This window comes from Coffea arabica, chromosome 11c (genome assembly GCF_036785885.1).
Source record: "Coffea arabica cultivar ET-39 chromosome 11c, Coffea Arabica ET-39 HiFi, whole genome shotgun sequence".
Taxonomy (NCBI): domain Eukaryota; kingdom Viridiplantae; phylum Streptophyta; class Magnoliopsida; order Gentianales; family Rubiaceae; genus Coffea; species Coffea arabica.
Window position 1 is genome coordinate 23,717,490 of NC_092330.1, and position 20,665 is coordinate 23,738,154.

General features: G+C 44.1%; 13 non-coding genes and 13 pseudogenes across 13 annotated transcripts; all 26 read left to right on the plus strand.

The window, feature by feature from the left end:
- Positions 1-773: 773 nt before the first annotated feature.
- Positions 774-892, plus strand: LOC140017339 (5S ribosomal RNA). Its single transcript, XR_011823649.1, has one exon. It is a non-coding gene; the product is annotated as a 5S ribosomal RNA (ribosomal RNA).
- A 411-nt stretch (positions 893-1,303) lies between these two features.
- Positions 1,304-1,421, plus strand: LOC140020244 (5S ribosomal RNA; annotated as a pseudogene).
- A 926-nt stretch (positions 1,422-2,347) lies between these two features.
- Positions 2,348-2,466, plus strand: LOC140017341 (5S ribosomal RNA). Its single transcript, XR_011823651.1, has one exon. It is a non-coding gene; the product is annotated as a 5S ribosomal RNA (ribosomal RNA).
- Positions 2,467-2,877: 411 nt separating this feature from the next.
- LOC140020245 (5S ribosomal RNA) lies at positions 2,878-2,995 on the plus strand (annotated as a pseudogene).
- A 926-nt stretch (positions 2,996-3,921) lies between these two features.
- On the plus strand, positions 3,922-4,040 carry LOC140017920 (5S ribosomal RNA). The gene has a single exon (XR_011824225.1). It is a non-coding gene; the product is annotated as a 5S ribosomal RNA (ribosomal RNA).
- Positions 4,041-4,451: 411 nt separating this feature from the next.
- Positions 4,452-4,569, plus strand: LOC140020246 (5S ribosomal RNA; annotated as a pseudogene).
- A 926-nt stretch (positions 4,570-5,495) lies between these two features.
- LOC140017921 (5S ribosomal RNA) lies at positions 5,496-5,614 on the plus strand. Its single transcript, XR_011824226.1, has one exon. It is a non-coding gene; the product is annotated as a 5S ribosomal RNA (ribosomal RNA).
- Positions 5,615-6,025: 411 nt separating this feature from the next.
- LOC140020247 (5S ribosomal RNA) lies at positions 6,026-6,143 on the plus strand (annotated as a pseudogene).
- A 926-nt stretch (positions 6,144-7,069) lies between these two features.
- LOC140017851 (5S ribosomal RNA) lies at positions 7,070-7,188 on the plus strand. The gene has a single exon (XR_011824157.1). It is a non-coding gene; the product is annotated as a 5S ribosomal RNA (ribosomal RNA).
- Positions 7,189-7,599: 411 nt separating this feature from the next.
- Positions 7,600-7,717, plus strand: LOC140020744 (5S ribosomal RNA; annotated as a pseudogene).
- A 927-nt stretch (positions 7,718-8,644) lies between these two features.
- LOC140017922 (5S ribosomal RNA) lies at positions 8,645-8,763 on the plus strand. The gene has a single exon (XR_011824227.1). It is a non-coding gene; the product is annotated as a 5S ribosomal RNA (ribosomal RNA).
- Positions 8,764-9,174: 411 nt separating this feature from the next.
- On the plus strand, positions 9,175-9,292 carry LOC140020248 (5S ribosomal RNA; annotated as a pseudogene).
- Positions 9,293-10,218: 926 nt separating this feature from the next.
- Positions 10,219-10,337, plus strand: LOC140017923 (5S ribosomal RNA). Its single transcript, XR_011824228.1, has one exon. It is a non-coding gene; the product is annotated as a 5S ribosomal RNA (ribosomal RNA).
- A 411-nt stretch (positions 10,338-10,748) lies between these two features.
- On the plus strand, positions 10,749-10,866 carry LOC140020250 (5S ribosomal RNA; annotated as a pseudogene).
- A 926-nt stretch (positions 10,867-11,792) lies between these two features.
- Positions 11,793-11,911, plus strand: LOC140017342 (5S ribosomal RNA). The gene has a single exon (XR_011823652.1). It is a non-coding gene; the product is annotated as a 5S ribosomal RNA (ribosomal RNA).
- Positions 11,912-12,322: 411 nt separating this feature from the next.
- On the plus strand, positions 12,323-12,440 carry LOC140020251 (5S ribosomal RNA; annotated as a pseudogene).
- A 926-nt stretch (positions 12,441-13,366) lies between these two features.
- On the plus strand, positions 13,367-13,485 carry LOC140017343 (5S ribosomal RNA). Its single transcript, XR_011823653.1, has one exon. It is a non-coding gene; the product is annotated as a 5S ribosomal RNA (ribosomal RNA).
- A 411-nt stretch (positions 13,486-13,896) lies between these two features.
- LOC140020252 (5S ribosomal RNA) lies at positions 13,897-14,014 on the plus strand (annotated as a pseudogene).
- Positions 14,015-14,940: 926 nt separating this feature from the next.
- LOC140017344 (5S ribosomal RNA) lies at positions 14,941-15,059 on the plus strand. Its single transcript, XR_011823654.1, has one exon. It is a non-coding gene; the product is annotated as a 5S ribosomal RNA (ribosomal RNA).
- A 411-nt stretch (positions 15,060-15,470) lies between these two features.
- Positions 15,471-15,588, plus strand: LOC140020253 (5S ribosomal RNA; annotated as a pseudogene).
- Positions 15,589-16,514: 926 nt separating this feature from the next.
- On the plus strand, positions 16,515-16,633 carry LOC140017345 (5S ribosomal RNA). Its single transcript, XR_011823655.1, has one exon. It is a non-coding gene; the product is annotated as a 5S ribosomal RNA (ribosomal RNA).
- Positions 16,634-17,044: 411 nt separating this feature from the next.
- Positions 17,045-17,162, plus strand: LOC140020254 (5S ribosomal RNA; annotated as a pseudogene).
- A 926-nt stretch (positions 17,163-18,088) lies between these two features.
- On the plus strand, positions 18,089-18,207 carry LOC140017346 (5S ribosomal RNA). Its single transcript, XR_011823656.1, has one exon. It is a non-coding gene; the product is annotated as a 5S ribosomal RNA (ribosomal RNA).
- Positions 18,208-18,618: 411 nt separating this feature from the next.
- On the plus strand, positions 18,619-18,736 carry LOC140020255 (5S ribosomal RNA; annotated as a pseudogene).
- Positions 18,737-19,662: 926 nt separating this feature from the next.
- On the plus strand, positions 19,663-19,781 carry LOC140017347 (5S ribosomal RNA). The gene has a single exon (XR_011823657.1). It is a non-coding gene; the product is annotated as a 5S ribosomal RNA (ribosomal RNA).
- A 411-nt stretch (positions 19,782-20,192) lies between these two features.
- On the plus strand, positions 20,193-20,310 carry LOC140020256 (5S ribosomal RNA; annotated as a pseudogene).
- The last annotated feature ends 355 nt before the right edge of the window (positions 20,311-20,665 follow it).

Sequence of the window (20,665 nt, forward strand, 5' to 3'; positions counted from 1 at the left end):
AATGATTTAATAATTTATAAAAAAAATATATTATCAATATAATTTGATTAGGATGATGTATTTGAGTAAAATCAATTTGATTTATTTTCTTATTTGGTTTTTTCTTTGCATTAGCTAGAAATTTGTTTACAAATATATCTTTTTCTCTTTTTTGTTAGAAATTATAAATTTTGGCAAATTTGTTCGGGTAGACCCGACCCGGATCCGAGACTCGCCGGGTCCGGATCCGGAACACCGAATAAAAGACCCGTCGGGTAAACGGGTCGGATCCGGGTCCGGGTCCGGAATAATGAATTCCGGACCGGACCCGGCCCGTTGACACCCCTAGGTGACCCCCTGGGAAATCCTCGTGTTGCATCCCTCCCTTTTTTGTTTCGAAATCCAAATTTCCCCTTCGTTCTTTATGCTGTAGTAATTTAGCTCCGTCGGAACGATTGCTTTATATTTTGCTTCTCATCGAAGCATGAAGGCGGATCTGAAGGCGCGAGACAAGTCAGGAACGGTACGGCTGGAGCGAAGCCAGGATCGTCGGTCAAAGTTGTCGGCGCAAATGTATAAGCGCAAGCGTGAAGGATCAATTTCAGGATAATTGAGAGTTGCGCGACGAGGGAAAAAAAATGGTGCAAATCAACAAGAAAAAAATGTAAAAGTAAATAAATAAAAGGATGAGGGGAAATTCTTGAATTGACGCTTAAAATGAATTCGGGTCCAGAAAAGCCACACTGCTTCACAGGACGGGGCAGTTTAAAAGAATAAAGCGAAAGGAACATGGCGGGTGCGATCATACCAGCACTAATGCACCGGATCCCATCAGAACTCCGAAGTTAAGCGTGCTTGGGCGAGAGTAGTACTAGGATGGGTGACCCCCTGGGAAGTCCTCGTGTTGCACCCCTCCCTTTTTTGTTTCGAAATCCAAATTTCCCCTTCGTTCTTTATGCTGTAGTAATTTAGCTCCGCCGGAACGATTGCTTTATATTTTGCTTCTCATCGAAGCATGAAGGCGGATCTGAAGGCGCGAGACAAGTCAGGAACGGTACGGCTGGATCGAAGCCCGGATCGTCGGTCAAAGTTGTCGGCGCAAATGTATAAGCGCAAGCGTGAAGGATCAATTTCAGGATAATTGAGAGTTGTTCGACGAGGGAAAAAAAAGGTGCAAAGCAACAAGAAAAAAATATAAAAGTAAATAAATAAAAGGATGAGAGGAAATTCATGAATTGACGCTTAGAATGAATTCGGGTCCAGAAAAGCCAAACTGCTTCACAGGACGTGACAGTTTAAAAGAATAAAGCGAAAGGAACATGGCGGGTGCGATCATACCAGCACTAATGCACCGGATCCCATCAGAACTTCGAAGTTAAGCGTGCTTGGGCGACAGTAGTACCAGGATGGGTGACCCTAGGCCGGTCAACGGGTCGGGTCTACACCCGGATCCGGATCGGATCCCTGAAATTTTTGCGGGTATGGGTAGGGATTTAATTCCGTTATCCGGATCCGGATCCGTTTTTTCAAACAAAAAAACGGGTCGGATACGGAATATAGTATTCCGACCCGTATTAGACCCGGATCCGGATATAAATGATTTAATAATTTATAAAAAATATATATTATCAATATAATTTGATTAGGATGATGTATTTGAGTAAAATCAATTTGATTTATTTTCTTATTTGGTTTTTTCTTTGCATTAGCTAGAAATTTGTTTACAAATATATCTTTTTCTCTTTTTTGTTAGAAATTATAAATTTTGGCAAATTTGTTCGGGTAGACCCGACCCGGATCCGAGACTCGCCGGGTCCGGATCCGGAACACAGAATAAAAGACCCGTCGGGTAAACGGGTCGGATCCGGGTCCGGGTCCGGAATAATGAATTCCGGCCCGGACCCGGCCCGTTGACACCCCTAGGTGACCCCCTGGGAAATCCTCGTGTTGCACCCCTCCCTTTTTTGTTTCGAAATCCAAATTTCCCCTTCGTTCTTTATGCTGTAGTAATTTAGCTCCGTCGGAACGATTGCTTTATTTTTTGCTTCTCATCGAAGCATGAAGGCGGATCTGAAGGCGCGAGACAAGTCAGGAACGGTACGGCTGGATCGAAGCCCGGATCGTCGGTCAAAGTTGTCGGCGCAAATGTATAAGCGCAAGCGTGAAGGATCAATTTCAGGATAATTGAGAGTTGCGCGACGAGGGAAAAAAAAATGGTGCAAATCAACAAGAAAAAAATGTAAAAGTAAATAAATAAAAGGATGAGGGGAAATTCTTGAATTGACGCTTAGAATGAATTCGGTTCAGAAAAGCCACACTGCTTCACAGGACGGGGCAGTTTAAAAGAATAAAGCGAAAGGAACATGGCGGGTGCGATCATACCAGCACTAATGCACCGGATCCCATCAGAACTCCGAAGTTAAGCGTGCTTGGGCGAGAGTAGTACTAGGATGGGTGACCCCCTGGGAAGTCCTCGTGTTGCACCCCTCCCTTTTTTGTTTCGAAATCCAAATTTCCCCTTCGTTCTTTATGCTGTAGTAATTTAGCTCCGCCGGAACGATTGCTTTATATTTTGCTTCTCATCGAAGCATGAAGGCGGATCTGAAGGCGCGAGACAAGTCAGGAACGGTACGGCTGGATCGAAGCCCGGATCGTCGGTCAAAGTTGTCGGCGCAAATGTATAAGCGCAAGCGTGAAGGATCAATTTCAGGATAATTGAGAGTTGTTCGACGAGGGAAAAAAAAGGTGCAAAGCAACAAGAAAAAAATATAAAAGTAAATAAATAAAAGGATGAGAGGAAATTCATGAATTGACGCTTAGAATGAATTCGGGTCCAGAAAAGCCAAACTGCTTCACAGGACGTGACAGTTTAAAAGAATAAAGCGAAAGGAACATGGCGGGTGCGATCATACCAGCACTAATGCACCGGATCCCATCAGAACTTCGAAGTTAAGCGTGCTTGGGCGACAGTAGTACCAGGATGGGTGACCCTAGGCCGGTCAACGGGTCGGGTCTACACCCGGATCCGGATCGGATCCCTGAAATTTTTGCGGGTATGGGTAGGGATTTAATTCCGTTATCCGGATCCGGATCCGTTTTTTCAAACAAAAAAACGGGTCGGATACGGAATATAGTATTCCGACCCGTATTAGACCCGGATCCGGATATAAATGATTTAATAATTTATAAAAAAAATATATTATCAATATAATTTGATTAGGATGATGTATTTGAGTAAAATCAATTTGATTTATTTTCTTATTTGGTTTTTTCTTTGCATTAGCTAGAAATTTGTTTACAAATATATCTTTTTCTCTTTTTTGTTAGAAATTATAAATTTTGGCAAATTTGTTCGGGTAGACCCGACCCGGATCCGAGACTCGCCGGGTCCGGATCCGGAACACCGAATAAAAGACCCGTCGGGTAAACGGGTCGGATCCGGGTCCGGGTCCGGAATAATGAATTCCGGACCGGACCCGGCCCGTTGACACCCCTAGGTGACCCCCTGGGAAATCCTCGTGTTGCATCCCTCCCTTTTTTGTTTCGAAATCCAAATTTCCCCTTCGTTCTTTATGCTGTAGTAATTTAGCTCCGTCGGAACGATTGCTTTATATTTTGCTTCTCATCGAAGCATGAAGGCGGATCTGAAGGCGCGAGACAAGTCAGGAACGGTACGGCTGGAGCGAAGCCAGGATCGTCGGTCAAAGTTGTCGGCGCAAATGTATAAGCGCAAGCGTGAAGGATCAATTTCAGGATAATTGAGAGTTGCGCGACGAGGGAAAAAAAATGGTGCAAATCAACAAGAAAAAAATGTAAAAGTAAATAAATAAAAGGATGAGGGGAAATTCTTGAATTGACGCTTAAAATGAATTCGGGTCCAGAAAAGCCACACTGCTTCACAGGACGGGGCAGTTTAAAAGAATAAAGCGAAAGGAACATGGCGGGTGCGATCATACCAGCACTAATGCACCGGATCCCATCAGAACTCCGAAGTTAAGCGTGCTTGGGCGAGAGTAGTACTAGGATGGGTGACCCCCTGGGAAGTCCTCTTGTTGCACCCCTCCCTTTTTTGTTTCGAAATCCAAATTTCCCCTTCGTTCTTTATGCTGTAGTAATTTAGCTCCGTCGGAACGATTGCTTTATATTTTGCTTCTCATCGAAGCATGAAGGCGGATCTGAAGGCGCGAGACAAGTCAGGAACGGTACGGCTGGATCGAAGCCCGGATCGTCGGTCAAAGTTGTCGGCGCAAATGTATAAGCGCAAGCGTGAAGGATCAATTTCAGGATAATTGAGAGTTGTTCGACGAGGGAAAAAAAAGGTGCAAAGCAACAAGAAAAAAATATAAAAGTAAATAAATAAAAGGATGAGAGGAAATTCATGAATTGACGCTTAGAATGAATTCGGGTCCAGAAAAGCCAAACTGCTTCACAGGACGTGACAGTTTAAAAGAATAAAGCGAAAGGAACATGGCGGGTGCGATCATACCAGCACTAATGCACCGGATCCCATCAGAACTTCGAAGTTAAGCGTGCTTGGGCGACAGTAGTACCAGGATGGGTGACCCTAGGCCGGTCAACGGGTCGGGTCTACACCCGGATCCGGATCGGATCCCTGAAATTTTTGCGGGTATGGGTAGGGATTTAATTCCGTTATCCGGATCCGGATCCGTTTTTTCAAACAAAAAAACGGGTCGGATACGGAATATAGTATTCCGACCCGTATTAGACCCGGATCCGGATATAAATGATTTAATAATTTATAAAAAATATATATTATCAATATAATTTGATTAGGATGATGTATTTGAGTAAAATCAATTTGATTTATTTTCTTATTTGATTTTTTCTTTGCATTAGCTAGAAATTTGTTTACAAATATATCTTTTTCTCTTTTTTGTTAGAAATTATAAATTTTGGCAAATTTGTTCGGGTAGACCCGACCCGGATCCGAGACTCGCCGGGTCCGGATCCGGAACACCGAATAAAAGACCCGTCGGGTAAACGGGTCGGATCCTGGTCCGGGTCCGGAATAAAGAATTCCGGCCCGGACCCGGCCCGTTGACACCCCTAGGTGACCCCCTGGGAAATCCTCGTGTTGCATCCCTCCCTTTTTTGTTTCGAAATCCAAATTTCCCCTTCGTTCTTTATGCTGTAGTAATTTAGCTCCGTCGGAACGATTGCTTTATATTTTGCTTCTCATCGAAGCATGAAGGCGGATCTGAAGGCGCGAGACAAGTCAGGAACGGTACGGCTGGAGCGAAGCCAGGATCGTCGGTCAAAGTTGTCGGCGCAAATGTATAAGCGCAAGCGTGAAGGATCAATTTCAGGATAATTGAGAGTTGCGCGACGAGGGAAAAAAAATGGTGCAAATCAACAAGAAAAAAATGTAAAAGTAAATAAATAAAAGGATGAGGGGAAATTCTTGAATTGACGCTTAAAATGAATTCGGGTCCAGAAAAGCCACACTGCTTCACAGGACGGGGCAGTTTAAAAGAATAAAGCGAAAGGAACATGGCGGGTGCGATCATACCAGCACTAATGCACCGGATCCCATCAGAACTCCGAAGTTAAGCGTGCTTGGGCGAGAGTAGTACTAGGATGGGTGACCCCCTGGGAAGTCCTCTTGTTGCACCCCTCCCTTTTTTGTTTCGAAATCCAAATTTCCCCTTCGTTCTTTATGCTGTAGTAATTTAGCTCCGTCGGAACGATTGCTTTATATTTTGCTTCTCATCGAAGCATGAAGGCGGATCTGAAGGCGCGAGACAAGTCAGGAACGGTACGGCTGGATCGAAGCCCGGATCGTCGGTCAAAGTTGTCGGCGCAAATGTATAAGCGCAAGCGTGAAGGATCAATTTCAGGATAATTGAGAGTTGTTCGACGAGGGAAAAAAAAGGTGCAAAGCAACAAGAAAAAAATATAAAAGTAAATAAATAAAAGGATGAGAGGAAATTCATGAATTGACGCTTAGAATGAATTCGGGTCCAGAAAAGCCAAACTGCTTCACAGGACGTGACAGTTTAAAAGAATAAAGCGAGAGGAACATGGCGGGTGCGATCATACCAGCACTAATGCACCGGATCCCATCAGAACTTCGAAGTTAAGCGTGCTTGGGCGACAGTAGTACCAGGATGGGTGACCCTAGGCCGGTCAACGGGTCGGGTCTACACCCGGATCCGGATCGGATCCCTGAAATTTTTGCGGGTATGGGTAGGGATTTAATTCCGTTATCCGGATCCGGATCCGTTTTTTCAAACAAAAAAACGGGTCGGATACGGAATATAGTATTCCGACCCGTATTAGACCCGGATCCGGATATAAATGATTTAATAATTTATAAAAAAAATATATTATCAATATAATTTGATTAGGATGATGTATTTGAGTAAAATCAATTTGATTTATTTTCTTATTTGGTTTTTTCTTTGCATTAGCTAGAAATTTGTTTACAAATATATCTTTTTCTCTTTTTTGTTAGAAATTATAAATTTTGGCAAATTTGTTCGGGTAGACCCGACCCGGATCCGAGACTCGCCGGGTCCGGATCCGGAACACCGAATAAAAGACCCGTCGGGTAAACGGGTCGGATCCGGGTCCGGGTCCGAAATAATGAATTCCGACCCGGACCCGGCCCGTTGACACCCCTAGGTGACCCCCTGGGAAATCCTCGTGTTGCACCCCTCCCTTTTTTGTTTCGAAATCCAAATTTCCCCTTCGTTCTTTATGCTGTAGTAATTTAGCTCCGTCGGAACGATTGCTTTATATTTTGCTTCTCATCGAAGCATGAAGGCGGATCTGAAGGCGCGAGACAAGTCAGGAACGGTACGGCTGGAGCGAAGCCCGGATCGTCGGTCAAAGTTGTCGGCGCAAATGTATAAGCGCAAGCGTGAAGGATCAATTTCAGGATAATTGAGAGTTGCGCGACGAGGGAAAAAAAATGGTGCAAATCAACAAGAAAAAAATGTAAAAGTAAATAAATAAAAGGATGAGGGGAAATTCTTGAATTGACGCTTAAAATGAATTCGGGTCCAGAAAAGCCACACTGCTTCACAGGACGGGGCAGTTTAAAAGAATAAAGCGAAATGAACATGGCGGGTGCGATCATACCAGCACTAATGCACCGGATCCCATCAGAACTCCGAAGTTAAGCGTGCTTGGGCGAGAGTAGTACTAGGATGGGTGACCCCCTGGGAAGTTCTCTTGTTGCACCCCTCCCTTTTTTGTTTCGAAATCCAAATTTCCCCTTCGTTCTTTATGCTGTAGTAATTTAGCTCCGTCGGAACGATTGCTTTATATTTTGCTTCTCATCGAAGCATGAAGGCGGATCTGAAGGCGCGAGACAAGTCAGGAACGGTACGGCTGGATCGAAGCCCGGATCGTCGGTCAAAGTTGTCGGCGCAAATGTATAAGCGCAAGCGTGAAGGATCAATTTCAGGATAATTGAGAGTTGTTCGACGAGGGAAAAAAAAGGTGCAAAGCAACAAGAAAAAAATATAAAAGTAAATAAATAAAAGGATGAGAGGAAATTCATGAATTGACGCTTAGAATGAATTCGGGTCCAGAAAAGCCAAACTGCTTCACAGGACGTGACAGTTTAAAAGAATAAAGCGAAAGGAACATGGCGGGTGCGATCATACCAGCACTAATGCACCGGATCCCATCAGAACTTCGAAGTTAAGCGTGCTTGCGCGACAGTAGTACTAGGATGGGTGACCCTACGCCGGTCAACGGGTCGGGTCTACACCCGGATCCGGATCGGATCCCTGAAATTTTTGCGGGTATGGGTAGGGATTTAATTCCGTTATCCGGATCCGGATCCGTTTTTTCAAACAAAAAAACGGGTCGGATACGGAATATAGTATTCCGACCCGTATTAGACCCGGATCCGGATATAAATGATTTAATAATTTATAAAAAATATATATTATCAATATAATTTGATTAGGATGATGTATTTGAGTAAAATCAATTTGATTTATTTTCTTATTTGGTTTTTTCTTTGCATTAGCTAGAAATTTGTTTACAAATATATCTTTTTCTCTTTTTTGTTAGAAATCATAAATTTTGGCAAATTTGTTCGGGTAGACCCGACCCGGATCCGAGACTCGCCGGGTCCGGATCCGGAACACCGAATAAAAGACCCGTCGGGTAAACGGGTCGGATCCGGGTCCGGGTCCGAAATAATGAATTCCGACCCGGACCCGGCCCGTTGACACCCCTAGGTGACCCCCTGGGAAATCCTCGTGTTGCACCCCTCCCTTTTTTGTTTCGAAATCCAAATTTCCCCTTCGTTCTTTATGCTGTAGTAATTTAGCTCCGTCGGAACGATTGCTTTATATTTTGCTTCTCATCGAAGCATGAAGGCGGATCTGAAGGCGCGAGACAAGTCAGGAACGGTACGGCTGGAGCGAAGCCCGGATCGTCGGTCAAAGTTGTCGGCGCAAATGTATAAGCGCAAGCGTGAAGGATCAATTTCAGGATAATTGAGAGTTGCGCGACGAGGGAAAAAAAAATGGTGCAAATCAACAAGAAAAAAATGTAAAAGTAAATAAATAAAAGGATGAGGGGAAATTCTTGAATTGACGCTTAGAATGAATTCGGGTCCAGAAAAGCCACACTGCTTCACAGGACGGGGCAGTTTAAAAGAATAAAGCGAAAGGAACATGGCGGGTGCGATCATACCAGCACTAATGCACCGGATCCCATCAGAACTCCGAAGTTAAGCGTGCTTGGGCGAGAGTAGTACTAGGATGGGTGACCCCCTGGGAAGTCCTCTTGTTGCACCCCTCCCTTTTTTGTTTCGAAATCCAAATTTCCCCTTCGTTCTTTATGCTGTAGTAATTTAGCTCCGTCGGAACGATTGCTTTATATTTTGCTTCTCATCGAAGCATGAAGGCGGATCTGAAGGCGCGAGACAAGTCAGGAACGGTACGGCTGGATCGAAGCCCGGATCGTCGGTCAAAGTTGTCGGCGCAAATGTATAAGCGCAAGCGTGAAGGATCAATTTCAGGATAATTGAGAGTTGTTCGACGAGGGAAAAAAAAGGTGCAAAGCAACAAGAAAAAAATATAAAAGTAAATAAATAAAAGGATGAGAGGAAATTCATGAATTGACGCTTAGAATGAATTCGGGTCCAGAAAAGCCAAACTGCTTCACAGGACGTGACAGTTTAAAAGAATAAAGCGAAAGGAACATGGCGGGTGCGATCATACCAGCACTAATGCACCGGATCCCATCAGAACTTCGAAGTTAAGCGTGCTTGGGCGACAGTAGTACCAGGATGGGTGACCCTAGGCCGGTCAACGGGTCGGGTCTACACCCGGATCCGGATCGGATCCCTGAAATTTTTGCGGGTATGGGTAGGGATTTAATTCCGTTATCCGGATCCGGATCCGTTTTTTCAAACAAAAAAACGGGTCGGATACGGAATATAGTATTCCGACCCGTATTAGACCCGGATCCGGATATAAATGATTTAATAATTTATAAAAAAAATATATTATCAATATAATTTGATTAGGATGATGTATTTGAGTAAAATCAATTTGATTTATTTTCTTATTTGGTTTTTTCTTTGCATTAGCTAGAAATTTGTTTACAAATATATCTTTTTCTCTTTTTTGTTAGAAATTATAAATTTTGGCAAATTTGTTCGGGTAGACCCGACCCGGATCCGAGACTCGCCGGGTCCGGATCCGGAACACCGAATAAAAGACCCGTCGGGTAAACGGGTCGGATCCGGGTCCGGGTCCGGAATAATGAATTCCGGACCGGACCCGGCCCGTTGACACCCCTAGGTGACCCCCTGGGAAATCCTCGTGTTGCATCCCTCCCTTTTTTGTTTCGAAATCCAAATTTCCCCTTCGTTCTTTATGCTGTAGTAATTTAGCTCCGTCGGAACGATTGCTTTATATTTTGCTTCTCATCGAAGCATGAAGGCGGATCTGAAGGCGCGAGACAAGTCAGGAACGGTACGGCTGGAGCGAAGCCAGGATCGTCGGTCAAAGTTGTCGGCGCAAATGTATAAGCGCAAGCGTGAAGGATCAATTTCAGGATAATTGAGAGTTGCGCGACGAGGGAAAAAAAATGGTGCAAATCAACAAGAAAAAAATGTAAAAGTAAATAAATAAAAGGATGAGGGGAAATTCTTGAATTGACGCTTAAAATGAATTCGGGTCCAGAAAAGCCACACTGCTTCACAGGACGGGGCAGTTTAAAAGAATAAAGCGAAAGGAACATGGCGGGTGCGATCATACCAGCACTAATGCACCGGATCCCATCAGAACTCCGAAGTTAAGCGTGCTTGGGCGAGAGTAGTACTAGGATGGGTGACCCCCTGGGAAGTCCTCTTGTTGCACCCCTCCCTTTTTTGTTTCGAAATCCAAATTTCCCCTTCGTTCTTTATGCTGTAGTAATTTAGCTCCGTCGGAACGATTGCTTTATATTTTGCTTCTCATCGAAGCATGAAGGCGGATCTGAAGGCGCGAGACAAGTCAGGAACGGTACGGCTGGATCGAAGCCCGGATCGTCGGTCAAAGTTGTCGGCGCAAATGTATAAGCGCAAGCGTGAAGGATCAATTTCAGGATAATTGAGAGTTGTTCGACGAGGGAAAAAAAAGGTGCAAAGCAACAAGAAAAAAATATAAAAGTAAATAAATAAAAGGATGAGAGGAAATTCATGAATTGACGCTTAGAATGAATTCGGGTCCAGAAAAGCCAAACTGCTTCACAGGACGTGACAGTTTAAAAGAATAAAGCGAAAGGAACATGGCGGGTGCGATCATACCAGCACTAATGCACCGGATCCCATCAGAACTTCGAAGTTAAGCGTGCTTGGGCGACAGTAGTACCAGGATGGGTGACCCTAGGCCGGTCAACGGGTCGGGTCTACACCCGGATCCGGATCGGATCCCTGAAATTTTTGCGGGTATGGGTAGGGATTTAATTCCGTTATCCGGATCCGGATCCGTTTTTTCAAACAAAAAAACGGGTCGGATACGGAATATAGTATTCCGACCCGTATTAGACCCGGATCCGGATATAAATGATTTAATAATTTATAAAAAATATATATTATCAATATAATTTGATTAGGATGATGTATTTGAGTAAAATCAATTTGATTTATTTTCTTATTTGGTTTTTTCTTTGCATTAGCTAGAAATTTGTTTACAAATATATCTTTTTCTCTTTTTTGTTAGAAATTATAAATTTTGGCAAATTTGTTCGGGTAGACCCGACCCGGATCCGAGACTCGCCGGGTCCGGATCCGGAACACCGAATAAAAGACCCGTCGGGTAAACGGGTCGGATCCGGGTCCGGGTCCGGAATAATGAATTCCGGCCCGGACCCGGCCCGTTGACACCCCTAGGTGACCCCCTGGGAAATCCTCGTGTTGCATCCCTCCCTTTTTTGTTTCGAAATCCAAATTTCCCCTTCGTTCTTTATGCTGTAGTAATTTAGCTCCGTCGGAACGATTGCTTTATATTTTGCTTCTCATCGAAGCATGAAGGCGGATCTGAAGGCGCGAGACAAGTCAGGAACGGTACGGCTGGAGCGAAGCCAGGATCGTCGGTCAAAGTTGTCGGCGCAAATGTATAAGCGCAAGCGTGAAGGATCAATTTCAGGATAATTGAGAGTTGCGCGACGAGGGAAAAAAAATGGTGCAAATCAACAAGAAAAAAATGTAAAAGTAAATAAATAAAAGGATGAGGGGAAATTCTTGAATTGACGCTTAAAATGAATTCGGGTCCAGAAAAGCCACACTGCTTCACAGGACGGGGCAGTTTAAAAGAATAAAGCGAAAGGAACATGGCGGGTGCGATCATACCAGCACTAATGCACCGGATCCCATCAGAACTCCGAAGTTAAGCGTGCTTGGGCGAGAGTAGTACTAGGATGGGTGACCCCCTGGGAAGTCCTCGTGTTGCACCCCTCCCTTTTTTGTTTCGAAATCCAAATTTCCCCTTCGTTCTTTATGCTGTAGTAATTTAGCTCCGTCGGAACGATTGCTTTATATTTTGCTTCTCATCGAAGCATGAAGGCGGATCTGAAGGCGCGAGACAAGTCAGGAACGGTACGGCTGGATCGAAGCCCGGATCGTCGGTCAAAGTTGTCGGCGCAAATGTATAAGCGCAAGCGTGAAGGATCAATTTCAGGATAATTGAGAGTTGTTCGACGAGGGAAAAAAAAGGTGCAAAGCAACAAGAAAAAAATATAAAAGTAAATAAATAAAAGGATGAGAGGAAATTCATGAATTGACGCTTAGAATGAATTCGGGTCCAGAAAAGCCAAACTGCTTCACAGGACGTGACAGTTTAAAAGAATAAAGCGAAAGGAACATGGCGGGTGCGATCATACCAGCACTAATGCACCGGATCCCATCAGAACTTCGAAGTTAAGCGTGCTTGGGCGACAGTAGTACCAGGATGGGTGACCCTAGGCCGGTCAACGGGTCGGGTCTACACCCGGATCCGGATCGGATCCCTGAAATTTTTGCGGGTATGGGTAGGGATTTAATTCCGTTATCCGGATCCGGATCCGTTTTTTCAAACAAAAAAACGGGTCGGATACGGAATATAGTATTCCGACCCGTATTAGACCCGGATCCGGATATAAATGATTTAATAATTTATAAAAAAAATATATTATCAATATAATTTGATTAGGATGATGTATTTGAGTAAAATCAATTTGATTTATTTTCTTATTTGGTTTTTTCTTTGCATTAGCTAGAAATTTGTTTACAAATATATCTTTTTCTCTTTTTTGTTAGAAATTATAAATTTTGGCAAATTTGTTCGGGTAGACCCGACCCGGATCCGAGACTCGCCGGGTCCGGATCCGGAACACCGAATAAAAGACCCGTCGGGTAAACGGGTCGGATCCGGGTCCGGGTCCGGAATAATGAATTCCGGCCCGGACCCGGCCCGTTGACACCCCTAGGTGACCCCCTGGGAAATCCTCGTGTTGCATCCCTCCCTTTTTTGTTTCGAAATCCAAATTTCCCCTTCGTTCTTTATGCTGTAGTAATTTAGCTCCGTCGGAACGATTGCTTTATATTTTGCTTCTCATCGAAGCATGAAGGCGGATCTGAAGGCGCGAGACAAGTCAGGAACGGTACGGCTGGATCGAAGCCCGGATCGTCGGTCAAAGTTGTCGGCGCAAATGTATAAGCGCAAGCGTGAAGGATCAATTTCAGGATAATTGAGAGTTGCGCGACGAGGGAAAAAAAATGGTGCAAATCAACAAGAAAAAAATGTAAAAGTAAATAAATAAAAGGATGAGCGGAAATTCTTGAATTGACGCTTAAAATGAATTCGGGTCCAGAAAAGCCACACTGCTTCACAGGACGGGGCAGTTTAAAAGAATAAAGCGAAAGGAACATGGCGGGTGCGATCATACCAGCACTAATGCACCGGATCCCATCAGAACTCCGAAGTTAAGCGTGCTTGGGCGAGAGTAGTACTAGGATGGGTGACCCCCTGGGAAGTCCTCGTGTTGCACCCCTCCCTTTTTTGTTTCGAAATCCAAATTTCCCCTTCGTTCTTTATGCTGTAGTAATTTAGCTCCGTCGGAACGATTGCTTTATATTTTGCTTCTCATCGAAGCATGAAGGCGGATCTGAAGGCGCGAGACAAGTCAGGAACGGTACGGCTGGATCGAAGCCCGGATCGTCGGTCAAAGTTGTCGGCGCAAATGTATAAGCGCAAGCGTGAAGGATCAATTTCAGGATAATTGAGAGTTGTTCGACGAGGGAAAAAAAAGGTGCAAAGCAACAAGAAAAAAATATAAAAGTAAATAAATAAAAGGATGAGAGGAAATTCATGAATTGACGCTTAGAATGAATTCGGGTCCAGAAAAGCCAAACTGCTTCACAGGACGTGACAGTTTAAAAGAATAAAGCGAAAGGAACATGGCGGGTGCGATCATACCAGCACTAATGCACCGGATCCCATCAGAACTTCGAAGTTAAGCGTGCTTGGGCGACAGTAGTACCAGGATGGGTGACCCTAGGCCGGTCAACGGGTCGGGTCTACACCCGGATCCGGATCGGATCCCTGAAATTTTTGCGGGTATGGGTAGGGATTTAATTCCGTTATCCGGATCCGGATCCGTTTTTTCAAACAAAAAAACGGGTCGGATACGGAATATAGTATTCCGACCCGTATTAGACCCGGATCCGGATATAAATGATTTAATAATTTATAAAAAATATATATTATCAATATAATTTGATTAGGATGATGTATTTGAGTAAAATCAATTTGATTTATTTTCTTATTTGGTTTTTTCTTTGCATTAGCTAGAAATTTGTTTACAAATATATCTTTTTCTCTTTTTTGTTAGAAATTATAAATTTTGGCAAATTTGTTCGGGTAGACCCGACCCGGATCCGAGACTCGCCGGGTCCGGATCCGGAACACCGAATAAAAGACCCGTCGGGTAAACGGGTCGGATCCGGGTCCGGGTCCGGAATAATGAATTCCGGCCCGGACCCGGCCCGTTGACACCCCTAGGTGACCCCCTGGGAAATCCTCGTGTTGCATCCCTCCCTTTTTTGTTTCGAAATCCAAATTTCCCCTTCGTTCTTTATGCTGTAGTAATTTAGCTCCGTCGGAACGATTGCTTTATATTTTGCTTCTCATCGAAGCATGAAGGCGGATCTGAAGGCGCGAGACAAGTCAGGAACGGTACGGCTGGATCGAAGCCCGGATCGTCGGTCAAAGTTGTCGGCGCAAATGTATAAGCGCAAGCGTGAAGGATCAATTTCAGGATAATTGAGAGTTGCGCGACGAGGGAAAAAAAATGGTGCAAATCAACAAGAAAAAAATGTAAAAGTAAATAAATAAAAGGATGAGCGGAAATTCTTGAATTGACGCTTAAAATGAATTCGGGTCCAGAAAAGCCACACTGCTTCACAGGACGGGGCAGTTTAAAAGAATAAAGCGAAAGGAACATGGCGGGTGCGATCATACCAGCACTAATGCACCGGATCCCATCAGAACTCCGAAGTTAAGCGTGCTTGGGCGAGAGTAGTACTAGGATGGGTGACCCCCTGGGAAGTCCTCGTGTTGCACCCCTCCCTTTTTTGTTTCGAAATCCAAATTTCCCCTTCGTTCTTTATGCTGTAGTAATTTAGCTCCGTCGGAACGATTGCTTTATATTTTGCTTCTCATCGAAGCATGAAGGCGGATCTGAAGGCGCGAGACAAGTCAGGAACGGTACGGCTGGATCGAAGCCCGGATCGTCGGTCAAAGTTGTCGGCGCAAATGTATAAGCGCAAGCGTGAAGGATCAATTTCAGGATAATTGAGAGTTGTTCGACGAGGGAAAAAAAAGGTGCAAAGCAACAAGAAAAAAATATAAAAGTAAATAAATAAAAGGATGAGAGGAAATTCATGAATTGACGCTTAGAATGAATTCGGGTCCAGAAAAGCCAAACTGCTTCACAGGACGTGACAGTTTAAAAGAATAAAGCGAAAGGAACATGGCGGGTGCGATCATACCAGCACTAATGCACCGGATCCCATCAGAACTTCGAAGTTAAGCGTGCTTGGGCGACAGTAGTACCAGGATGGGTGACCCTAGGCCGGTCAACGGGTCGGGTCTACACCCGGATCCGGATCGGATCCCTGAAATTTTTGCGGGTATGGGTAGGGATTTAATTCCGTTATCCGGATCCGGATCCGTTTTTTCAAACAAAAAAACGGGTCGGATACGGAATATAGTATTCCGACCCGTATTAGACCCGGATCCGGATATAAATGATTTAATAATTTATAAAAAATATATATTATCAATATAATTTGATTAGGATGATGTATTTGAGTAAAATCAATTTGATTTATTTTCTTATTTGGTTTTTTCTTTGCATTAGCTAGAAATTTGTTTACAAATATATCTTTTTCTCTTTTTTGTTAGAAATTATAAATTTTGGCAAATTTGTTCGGGTAGACCCGACCCGGATCCGAGACTCGCCGGGTCCGGATCCGGAACACCGAATAAAAGACCCGTCGGGTAAACGGGTCGGATCCGGGTCCGGGTCCGGAATAATGAATTCCGGCCCGGACCCGGCCCGTTGACACCCCTAGGTGACCCCCTGGGAAATCCTCGTGTTGCATCCCTCCCTTTTTTGTTTCGAAATCCAAATTTCCCCTTCGTTCTTTATGCTGTAGTAATTTAGCTCCGTCGGAACGATTGCTTTATATTTTGCTTCTCATCGAAGCATGAAGGCGGATCTGAAGGCGCGAGACAAGTCAGGAACGGTACGGCTGGATCGAAGCCCGGATCGTCGGTCAAAGTTGTCGGCGCAAATGTATAAGCGCAAGCGTGAAGGATCAATTTCAGGATAATTGAGAGTTGCGCGACGAGGGAAAAAAAATGGTGCAAATCAACAAGAAAAAAATGTAAAAGTAAATAAATAAAAGGATGAGGGGAAATTCTTGAATTGACGCTTAAAATGAATTCGGGTCCAGAAAAGCCACACTGCTTCACAGGACGGGGCAGTTTAAAAGAATAAAGCGAAAGGAACATGGCGGGTGCGATCATACCAGCACTAATGCACCGGATCCCATCAGAACTCCGAAGTTAAGCGTGCTTGGGCGAGAGTAGTACTAGGATGGGTGACCCCCTGGGAAGTCCTCGTGTTGCACCCCTCCCTTTTTTGTTTCGAAATCCAAATTTCCCCTACGTTCTTTATGCTGTAGTAATTTAGCTCCGTCGGAACGATTGCTTTATATTTTGCTTCTCATCGAAGCATGAAGGCGGATCTGAAGGCGCGAGACAAGTCAGGAACGGTACGGCTGGATCGAAGCCCGGATCGTCGGTCAAAGTTGTCGGCGCAAATGTATAAGCGCAAGCGTGAAGGATCAATTTCAGGATAATTGAGAGTTGTTCGACGAGGGAAAAAAAAGGTGCAAAGCAACAAGAAAAAAATATAAAAGTAAATAAATAAAAGGATGAGAGGAAATTCATGAATTGACGCTTAGAATGAATTCGGGTCCAGAAAAGCCAAACTGCTTCACAGGACGTGACAGTTTAAAAGAATAAAGCGAAAGGAACATGGCGGGTGCGATCATACCAGCACTAATGCACCGGATCCCATCAGAACTTCGAAGTTAAGCGTGCTTGGGCGACAGTAGTACCAGGATGGGTGACCCTAGGCCGGTCAACGGGTCGGGTCTACACCCGGATCCGGATCGGATCCCTGAAATTTTTGCGGGTATGGGTAGGGATTTAATTCCGTTATCCGGATCCGGATCCGTTTTTTCAAACAAAAAAACGGGTCGGATACGGAATATAGTATTCCGACCCGTATTAGACCCGGATCCGGATATAAATGATTTAATAATTTATAAAAAATATATATTATCAATATAATTTGATTAGGATGATGTATTTGAGTAAAATCAATTTGATTTATTTTCTTATTTGGTTTTTTCTTTGCATTAGCTAGAAATTTGTTTACAAATATATCTTTTTCTCTTTTTTGTTAGAAATTATAAATTTTGGCAAATTTGTTCGGGTAGACCCGACCCGGATCCGAGACTCGCCGGGTCCGGATCCGGAACACCGAATAAAAGACCCGTCGGGTAAACGGGTCGGATCCGGGTCCGGGTCCGGAATAATGAATTCCGGCCCGGACCCGGCCCGTTGACACCCCTAGGTGACCCCCTGGGAAATCCTCGTGTTGCATCCCTCCCTTTTTTGTTTCGAAATCCAAATTTCCCCTTCGTTCTTTATGCTGTAGTAATTTAGCTCCGTCGGAACGATTGCTTTATATTTTGCTTCTCATCGAAGCATGAAGGCGGATCTGAAGGCGCGAGACAAGTCAGGAACGGTACGGCTGGATCGAAGCCCGGATCGTCGGTCAAAGTTGTCGGCGCAAATGTATAAGCGCAAGCGTGAAGGATCAATTTCAGGATAATTGAGAGTTGCGCGACGAGGGAAAAAAAATGGTGCAAATCAACAAGAAAAAAATGTAAAAGTAAATAAATAAAAGGATGAGGGGAAATTCTTGAATTGACGCTTAAAATGAATTCGGGTCCAGAAAAGCCACACTGCTTCACAGGACGGGGCAGTTTAAAAGAATAAAGCGAAAGGAACATGGCGGGTGCGATCATACCAGCACTAATGCACCGGATCCCATCAGAACTCCGAAGTTAAGCGTGCTTGGGCGAGAGTAGTACTAGGATGGGTGACCCCCTGGGAAGTCCTCGTGTTGCACCCCTCCCTTTTTTGTTTCGAAATCCAAATTTCCCCTTCGTTCTTTATGCTGTAGTAATTTAGCTCCGTCGGAACGATTGCTTTATATTTTGCTTCTCATCGAAGCATGAAGGCGGATCTGAAGGCGCGAGACAAGTCAGGAACGGTACGGCTGGATCGAAGCCCGGATCGTCGGTCAAAGTTGTCGGCGCAAATGTATAAGCGCAAGCGTGAAGGATCAATTTCAGGATAATTGAGAGTTGTTCGACGAGGGAAAAAAAAGGTGCAAAGCAACAAGAAAAAAATATAAAAGTAAATAAATAAAAGGATGAGAGGAAATTCATGAATTGACGCTTAGAATGAATTCGGGTCCAGAAAAGCCAAACTGCTTCACAGGACGTGACAGTTTAAAAGAATAAAGCGAAAGGAACATGGCGGGTGCGATCATACCAGCACTAATGCACCGGATCCCATCAGAACTTCGAAGTTAAGCGTGCTTGGGCGACAGTAGTACCAGGATGGGTGACCCTAGGCCGGTCAACGGGTCGGGTCTACACCCGGATCCGGATCGGATCCCTGAAATTTTTGCGGGTATGGGTAGGGATTTAATTCCGTTATCCGGATCCGGATCCGTTTTTTCAAACAAAAAAACGGGTCGGATACGGAATATAGTATTCCGACCCGTATTAGACCCGGATCCGGATATAAATGATTTAATAATTTATAAAAAATATATATTATCAATATAATTTGATTAGGATGATGTATTTGAGTAAAATCAATTTGATTTATTTTCTTATTTGGTTTTTTCTTTGCATTAGCTAGAAATTTGTTTACAAATATATCTTTTTCTCTTTTTTGTTAGAAATTATAAATTTTGGCAAATTTGTTCGGGTAGACCCGACCCGGATCCGAGACTCGCCGGGTCCGGATCCGGAACACCGAATAAAAGACCCGTCGGGTAAACGGGTCGGATCCGGGTCCGGGTCCGGAATAATGAATTCCGGCCCGGACCCGGCCCGTTGACACCCCTAGGTGACCCCCTGGGAAATCCTCGTGTTGCATCCCTCCCTTTTTTGTTTCGAAATCCAAATTTCCCCTTCGTTCTTTATGCTGTAGTAATTTAGCTCCGTCGGAACGATTGCTTTATATTTTGCTTCTCATCGAAGCATGAAGGCGGATCTGAAGGCGCGAGACAAGTCAGGAACGGTACGGCTGGATCGAAGCCCGGATCGTCGGTCAAAGTTGTCGGCGCAAATGTATAAGCGCAAGCGTGAAGGATCAATTTCAGGATAATTGAGAGTTGCGCGACGAGGGAAAAAAAATGGTGCAAATCAACAAGAAAAAAATGTAAAAGTAAATAAATAAAAGGATGAGGGGAAATTCTTGAATTGACGCTTAAAATGAATTCGGGTCCAGAAAAGCCACACTGCTTCACAGGACGGGGCAGTTTAAAAGAATAAAGCGAAAGGAACATGGCGGGTGCGATCATACCAGCACTAATGCACCGGATCCCATCAGAACTCCGAAGTTAAGCGTGCTTGGGCGAGAGTAGTACTAGGATGGGTGACCCCCTGGGAAGTCCTCGTGTTGCACCCCTCCCTTTTTTGTTTCGAAATCCAAATTTCCCCTACGTTCTTTATGCTGTAGTAATTTAGCTCCGTCGGAACGATTGCTTTATATTTTGCTTCTCATCGAAGCATGAAGGCGGATCTGAAGGCGCGAGACAAGTCAGGAACGGTACGGCTGGATCGAAGCCCGGATCGTCGGTCAAAGTTGTCGGCGCAAATGTATAAGCGCAAGCGTGAAGGATCAATTTCAGGATAATTGAGAGTTGTTCGACGAGGGAAAAAAAAGGTGCAAAGCAACAAGAAAAAAATATAAAAGTAAATAAATAAAAGGATGAGAGGAAATTCATGAATTGACGCTTAGAATGAATTCGGGTCCAGAAAAGCCAAACTGCTTCACAGGACGTGACAGTTTAAAAGAATAAAGCGAAAGGAACATGGCGGGTGCGATCATACCAGCACTAATGCACCGGATCCCATCAGAACTTCGAAGTTAAGCGTGCTTGGGCGACAGTAGTACCAGGATGGGTGACCCTAGGCCGGTCAACGGGTCGGGTCTACACCCGGATCCGGATCGGATCCCTGAAATTTTTGCGGGTATGGGTAGGGATTTAATTCCGTTATCCGGATCCGGATCCGTTTTTTCAAACAAAAAAACGGGTCGGATACGGAATATAGTATTCCGACCCGTATTAGACCCGGATCCGGATATAAATGATTTAATAATTTATAAAAAATATATATTATCAATATAATTTGATTAGGATGATGTATTTGAGTAAAATCAATTTGATTTATTTTCTTATTTGGTTTTTTCTTTGCATTAGCTAGAAATTTGTTTACAAATATATCTTTTTCTCTTTTTTGTTAGAAATTATAAATTTTGGCAAATTTGTTCGGGTAGACCCGACCCGG